Below are 8,720 nucleotides of genomic sequence, written 5' to 3' on the forward strand. Positions count from 1 at the left end.
ACAGGATCCAGCGAGCCACACCATTATTCGTGTAACAATGTGGAGAGCAAAGGGCAGTGTTTCATAATTTATTTGAATAATTTTTAAAGCAGATACTTTCATTAGGAATTATGTTCCTCATTATGAGAACATCCATGTCATTGGACATTGAAGAGCATTTGGCTTATTTAAAGATTAAAAGTCATATTGTATCTTTCTGGTCAATATGTTTTCATATTCTCTAAAATGGCAAGTCAGATTTTCACTTCTTTGGAACCTCTTGACCTCTTTTGGTCTGGAAGGATTGTCTTGCTTCTTAATTCACAGAAAAAAATAGGGCCATAGGGATGCATTTAATGTCTGATACCAAACCTACTAACTTTTTGCACCTGGACCAACCCTTCTGCTATCTGGAGGTGTCTTCCTTCCTACTTCAAGGAAATCATTCTTGCCACCATAGGCATGTACCTATCTCCTATCTTGCTAATATTTTCTTCTTTCACCCTTCTGTCTTATCAACGCCACTTCCTGAAATGCATTAGCCGAGTTCACCTTTGATGTCTGCAAATATGCCAAGCTCTTTCCTGTCTCACAGTCTTTATGACTATTCTTCTTTTGCCAGAAATATTTGTCCTCATGCTCCTTTCTCATTCAGAGCTCAGCTTAAATGGCAACAATTGAGAGAAGATTTCTGTAACAATCATTTCAAAGTATCCCCCCAAAGCCTTCATATCCGATTGATCTCATTGATTATAGTTCCTAAATCACTCTCAACTTTATCTATATGTCTTTATCTTTCATACCTTTACCCTACACAAAGTGGGACAAGTTACTATTACCTCTTTCCTAATATACTATGAAAACTTCCTTAATAATTATCCCCCTGGGCGGGAGTTATATTAAAAATATTTATGAGGAGTGATGTCAGCATCATGGCAGAGTGAACTTTTCCAGTAATATCTCCCCCTCACCATACAATGAAAAAGACATTCATACTCTGACAGAGGACATCAAAACACAGTGCAAAAGACATCTGAGAGACCCACACAGCCATATGATAGAAGGCAGAGAGGCTGGAGGCCCCTTGGAGGAGGCAGAATGGGATAAGAGAAAATTTCACTCCCTCCCCAAAAGACTCGGATCTGGGACCATGGGCAGCTTCCGAGAGGGAAGGAACAGGGGAGGGGATGTTCATTCACAAGAACATCAAAGATCCCCCAAGTGCCCTTGCAACCTGGGGGAAAGCCCCTACCGAGGTGAAAACTAATGCAGTGGTGACTTCATCAAGCCAACACCCCAGGAAAGCAGACAGTGAGGACAGAGTGAGAAAACCCCAAGAGCGCACAGAAGAAAGCACCCCTCACCCACACCTGCCCAGTGCCTGGGATCTTAGTAGAACACAGAGGGCTCAGAATACATGGCTCTTCACCCCCACCCAGTGGCAATAGGTGATAACTGTGACCAAATAATACTAAAATGTGCTAAAACAGAGCCACACTCTCTAGCAGTACCAAAAATTATATTAAATCTCCAGACCAGAGAGAAAATGACAAGTACCCAGAAATCAGTCCTGAGCACACAGAAATATGTAATCTAAATGACAGAGAATTCAAAATAGCTATCATCAAAAAACTCAACGAGTTAAAAGAACATAGAGAAACAATTTAAGTCCAGGCACTACTTCACAAAAAAGATTGAAACTATAAAGAAGAATCAATCAGTACTATTGGAGATGAAAGACACAATGAAAGTAACAAAACAAAATATGGACTCCTTGAATGCTCAAGTGGAGAACATAGAGAAGGGAATCACCATAATTGAGGATACGCATGTTGAAACGCTCCAGATAGAGGAGTAGAGAGAACTAAGACTAAAAAGAAATGGAGAAAGTCTCCAAGAAATATCTGACCCAATTAGGAAATGCAACATAAGAATTATAGGTATTACAGAGGGAGAAGAGAAGGAGAATGGAGCAGAAAGCTTGTTCAGAGAAATAATAGCAGAGGACTTCCCAAACCTAGGGAAGGAGATGGAAATCTATGTGGAAGAAGCTATCAGATCTCCTAAACATATCAATGTAAAAATACTTACTGCAACGCATATAGTAGTGAAACTGGCAAAAATGAATGACAAAGAATAAATACCAAGGGCAGCAAGGCAGAAGAAAATAACCTACAAAAGAACCTTTATCAGGCTTTCAGCATATTTCTCTGCAGAAATCTTACAGGTTAGGACAGACTGGAATGACATTCAAATCTTTGAAGGACAAAAACTTTGAGCCAGGAATACTCTATCCAGTGAAAATATCTTTCAGATATGACGGAGAAATAAAAACTTTCCCAGATAAACAAAAGCCAAGGGAGTTAGTAGCCATGAGACCTGCCCACAAGAAATCCTCAAGAAGGCCCTCACACCTGAAAAAAAAAAGGAGAAAGGGGTTACAAAGCTTGGAGTAAGGAGATAAATAGGTAGACAAAATCAGAAAATTGTAGCTGTACATCAGAAAAGGTTAGCAAATACTCAAGAATAGAATTAAAGATAAAGGGAAGGAAAACATCAAAAACAAAGATAGTCTTGTCATTTTAATCACAAACACAAGATGGAATGAGATGTGAGAAAAACAACTTAGGAGGGAAGAGGAAAGGGACTGAATCAGTTTAGTCTAAGGAAATAAGAGGCCATCAGAAAATGGACTATCTTATCTATGAGATTTTGAATACAAACCTCATGGTAACCACTAAACAAAAAAGCAGAACAGGGACACAAATAAAAAAATAAGAAGAAAACAAAAAAACACAACATAAAAAACTACATAACTCAATTGGTAGACCAAAATACACAGGACGAGAAACAAAGGAAATGCAGGAGAACCAGAAAACAAGTGATAAAATGACAGCATCAAGCCCTCATATGTTGATATTCACCCTTAACATAAATGGATTGAATTGTCCAATAAAAAGACACAGAGTGGCAAGATGGATTAAAGAACAATACCCAACAATATGCTGCCACCAAGAAACACATCTCAGCTCCAATGACAAACACAGTCTCAGAGTGAAGGGATGGAAGACAATACTCCAAGCTAATGACCAACAAAAGAAAGCAGGTGTCACAATGCTTATATCAGACAAAGTAGACTTCAAGATAAGACAGGAAAAGAGAGACAAAGAAGGGCAGTATATAATGATTAAAGAGACACTCCACCAAGAAGACGTAATACTTAAAAATATCTATGCACCCAACACAGGAGCACCAAAGTACATAAAGCAACTGTTAACAAACCTAAAGGAAGATATTAATAATAACACAATAATAATAGGGGACTTCCTCACATCAATGGATAGATCACCCAGCCAGAAAATCAACAAAGAAACAGTGGAGTTAAATGAAAAGCTAGACCAGTTGGACTTAATAGATATATACAGAACACTGCATCCCACAACAGCAGAATACACATTCTTCTCAAATGCACATGTAACATTTTAAAAGAGAGACCATATGTTGGGACACAAGGCAAACCTCAATAAATTTAAGAAGACTGAAATAATAACAAACATCTTTTCCAATCACAGTGCTATGAAGCTAAAAATTAATTACAAGAAAAAAGCTGAGAAAAGGATAAAGACGTGGAGACTAAACAACAGGCTATGGAACAACCAATGGATCATTGAAGAAATTTAAGGAGAAAGCAAAAACTATCTGGAGACAAATGAAAATGAAAACATACCATATCAACTCATATGGGATGCAGCAAAAGCCATATTAAGAGGGAAATTCATCACAATAAAGGTGCACCTTAAGAAACAAGAAAAATCGCAAATAAACAATCTCAAACTACACCTATTAGAAGGAAAAGAACAAACAAAGCCCAAAGTCAGCAGGAGAGAAAAAATAAAAATCAGAGAAGAAATAAATGCTATTAAAACAAAAAGGCAATAGAAAGGATCAATGAAACAAAGAGCTGATCCTTTGAGAAGATAAACAAAATTGACAAACCCCTAGTGAGACTTACAAAGCAAAAAAGAGAGAAAGCTAAGAGAAATAAAATTAGAAATGAAAGAGGAAATATAATAAGGGATACCACAAAAATACAATGGATTATAAGAGAATACTACAAAAATCTATATGCCAACAAAATGGACAATCTAGTTGAAATGGATAAATTCTTAGATTCAAACAACCTGCCAAAGCTGAAGCAAGAAGAAATAGATAATCTGAATAGACCAATCACAAGTAAAGAGATTGAAACAGTAATCAAAAGTATCCCAAAAGATAACAGCACAGGACCAGACGGCTTCCCTGGAGAAGTCTACCAAACTTTCAGAGAAGATTTAATTCCTTTCCTTCTCAAGCTATTCCAAAAAACGAGGGAAGATGGAACACTTACTGTAACATTCTACGAGTCCAAAATCACTCTGATACCAAATCCTGACGATGACAACACAAAAAAGTAAAACTACAGGCCAATATCACTGATGAACATAGATGCAAAAATCCTCAACAAAATTTTGGCAACACAAATACAGCAATACATCAAAAAGATCATACATCATGATCAAGTGGAATTTATACCAGGGACACAGGGATGGTCCAAGATCTGTAAATCAATCAACATGGTATACCACATTAACAAAATGAGGAATAAAAACCAGATGATCATCTCAATAGATGCAGACAAAGCATTTGAGAAGATCCAACAGCCATTTATGATAAAAACTCTTAACATAATAGGGATAGAAGGAAATTACTTCAACATAATAAAGGCCATATATGACAAACCCACAGCCAATGTCATACTCAATGGGCAAAAACTGAATGCCATCCCTCTGAGAACAGGAACAAGATGAGGATGTCCACTATCCCTACTCTTATTTAACATAATACTGGAGGTGTTGGCCATAGAAATTAGGCAAGAGAAAGGAATAAAAGGAATCCAAATAGGGAGTCAAGAAGTGAAACTCTCACTCTGTGCAGATGATGTCATCTTATATATAGAAAACCCTAAAGAATCTATCAGAAAACTATTAGAAATAGTTAACAACTACAGCAAAGTCGTAGGGTACAAAATCAACTTACAAAAATCAATTGCATTTCTATCCTCTAAATAACAAACTTACAGAAAGAGAACTCGAGAATGCAATTCCATTTATAATCATAACAAAAAGAATAAAATATCTAGGAATAAATTTAACCAAGGAGGTGAAGAACTTATACAGTGAAAACTATAAGACATTATTGAAAGAAATAAATGATGACATAACGAGATGGAAAGAGATTCCATGCACATGGATTAGAAGAATAAACATAGTTAAAACGTCCATACTACCCAAAGCAATCTTCAGATTCAATGCTATCCCAGTCAGATCCCAATGACATTTTTCACAGAAATAGAACAAAGAATCCTAAAATTCATATGGAGCAACAAAAGACCTGGAATTGCTAAAGCAATCCTGAGGAAAAAGAACAAAGCTGGAAGCATCACAATTCCTGACTTCAAAATATGCAACAAAGCCCTTGTAATCAAATAGCATGGTACTGGTACAAAAATAGGCACACAGATCAATGGAACAGAACTGAAATACCAGAAATAAAACTGCACATCTACGGACAGCTAATCTTTGACAAAGGTGCCAAAACCATACAATGGATAAAAGATAGTCTCTTCTCTAAATGGTGCTGGAAAAACTGGACAGCCACATGCAAAAGAATGAAAGTAGACCATTATTTCACACTACACACAAAAATAAGCTTAAAATGGATCAAAGATTTGAAGATAAATCCTGAAACCACAAAACTCCTAGAAGATAATATAGGTAGTACACTTTTTGACATCAAACTAAAAAAAGATCTTCTCAAATACCATGTCTTATCAGACAAGGGAAACAAAAGAAAAAATAAACAAGTGGGACTTCATCAGACTAAAGAGCTTCTGCAAGGCAGGAGAAACTAGGATCAAAACAAAAAAACAACCCACCAACTTGAAAAAAATATTTGCAAATCATATATCTGACAAGAGGTTAATCTCCATAATATATAAGGAATTCACACAACTGAACAACAACAAAAAAACAGCCTGATCAAAAAATGGGTAGAGAATATGAACAGACATTTTTCCAAAGATATACAGATGGCCAATAAGCACATGAAAAGATGAATCAGGGAAATGAAAATCAAAATTATACTAAGATATCACCTTACATCTCTTAAAACAGCTATAATCACTAAGAGCAGATGCTGGCTACGGTGCTAAAATAGCATCCTGGAGGCCCACTACTGAACCAGTAGTAAGTCTTTGCTTGCTTGATTCTCGCCCAGGGTCAGGACTGCTCAAATGGCAGCAGAGTACTTGGGCACAGCTTCCAGCTACTTCTAGCAAGAAGGAAATTATGTCAGCTTTTAAACAATTAGTATGGTTGCATTGTTGCAAACTGACCGATGCATACTGCTATGTACTGGTCAATAACATATTTGTCGAATCACTCACATCTAAACAAAAGGGATCTTTAGTAAACATACCCATACTTTAAATTCTACAGTGCCACCCGATTCTTAAATATGACCCAGGGTTCCTGTGTAATCTGGTCCTTGACTACCTCTTTAATATGACATTCTATCATAATCCCACTGGCTTTCCCCTGTAGAGGCAATCAGGAAACTAAACTGTTGGATGCATTCATATCTCAACAGAGGATAATTTTCATTGAAGACCAGCTCAAAGGACAAAATTACAAAGCAGATGAAAACTCCAGCACCATGTGACATAGTCAGAAATGAGTGACTATGGATAATAAGTTAACCTGAAATGGAACTATGTTTTTATGGATATTAGAAAGGCAACTTGGCAAAATGTACTAAAAGTCAATAAAATATAAATAACTTTTGACTCAGCAATTCCAACCCTAGAAATTCACCTTAAAGAAAGGGAAATATATAAGTTTTTGCTCGAAGCTCTTAAATGCAATATCATTTATAATGAAGAACTGTTACAAAGCTTCTGTATAAAAAAATGATTAGTAAAATAAAGTATGGTTCAACTACACAGAATGCAGTAGGAAGCCATTAAAAAAGTTTGAGAAGCCATTTAAAAGCATGGCAAATGTTTATTATATATTATCAAGTGGAAAAATCAAGTTATAAAGTAGAATGTGCAGTGTGACTCCAACTTACAAAGAGAGCCAGACCAAGTGGTTAAGTTAGGTGATGAGATCACAAATAATTTTCTTCTTCTTTATCTTTTTCTGTATTTTCCAGATGTGCTTCAGAGGATTGAAATTGCCTTTATAATAGGGGGGAAAGCCAACACATTTTATTTAAAAAATAGTAGTATATTATTTTTGAAAGGAGTTTACCAACATGCTTTATTGACATTGTGGTCTATTGCAGAAAGCAGACCTCTAAGGGTCTACAATGCATGGATAATAAAAGAGATTTTACTGAACAGAGTGAATACTACTTTCTGGGCTTCTTTTTTTTCCCTTGTGACTTTTTTATGATGCTTTAAGATGATGCAGCAGACTTTTTTTCTGAGACCCAAGAGCAGATTTTTTTTTGAAGATGATTTTCTACAAATAACTTTTACATACTAAAAGATTGAAATAGAATTACAACTTATAAAACCAGGTGAGATGAAGGGGAGAAAAGAGGTTTAAAGAGTCTTGCTCTAATTTTTCAAAAGAACACTGTGTTCCCTCCTAGCTTGTTTCCATTAGAAAGACTTATGTCCTTAGCTTCTCCAAGACTTTTCAAATTTGGTATAAATTAAAGAAGCATGAGACGACATCAAGAATAATGTCAAGCCAAGAGAGCTTCTATTGTACATAAGCCAAATTTTTAAGCTCATACCATAAAATAAAACTGAAGCATTCTGTGTCAAGGAAACTCTAAATTCCTTGCTTATTTATTTTAGTTTTAATGTCAATTGATGACTGTTCATTCTAGCTTATAAAACCCTCAGTAGTGAAGGCAGGAGGAATGACTGTCAAAAGATGAGTCAATGTACCATTTGGTTATTCAAATCGAATCAACTTTCTTTTAAAGTTATTTCCTATTACTTAAGTTTGTTCTCGTGGTTAACAAAAATTACAACTTCAATTTGCAAGTCTTTTAAAATTTCTTGGTCATTTACTCCAATATAATAAAATCTCCTTTATTTCAGGTGAAAAGAATTATTGATCACCTTCAATATATTCTTGGCTCCTTTTTCTTCCTCTTCAGTGCCATCTTTTATGTATTGCTTCAATTACTTCATTGTTAGTCTTGTTACAGAGAACATTTTGTGCTCCAATATGTCCTGCTAGCTGATTCTTCTAGAAGTCCAATTTTATCATATCATCTTTCTTTCTTGTATCGGCAATGACAGCTTGTTGACCATGAGCTCACACCAACACAACTCAGTCTAGTACTAATGTCCTTCCACGAGGCTACGCTATCCACCCAAACCCACCTAAACTATCTCCCAACAGATAGTCTCTAATCTGGGCTGATTGTGCTCCTTTCTGCTACACAGCATGTTGTTCTTTCCTCTTGGGTCATTCCTTGTGCATGTATTCCCATCTAAAACCTTCTTTCTGGGCCTCTCCTCTCCCCCTGTTCTTAACCAAATTAATGGCCTAGCTATCTGAAATCTTTTAAATCCTTTGACAATCACTTTATTTCCTTGGTATTTCACTTGATTTAATGATTTGAATAGTTATCTGACTATTTAATCTATACATGTATAGGTGGTGCTTCAATAAAATAAG

This window comes from Equus caballus, chromosome 9 (assembly GCF_041296265.1).
Source record: "Equus caballus isolate H_3958 breed thoroughbred chromosome 9, TB-T2T, whole genome shotgun sequence".
Lineage (NCBI taxonomy): Eukaryota > Metazoa > Chordata > Mammalia > Perissodactyla > Equidae > Equus > Equus caballus.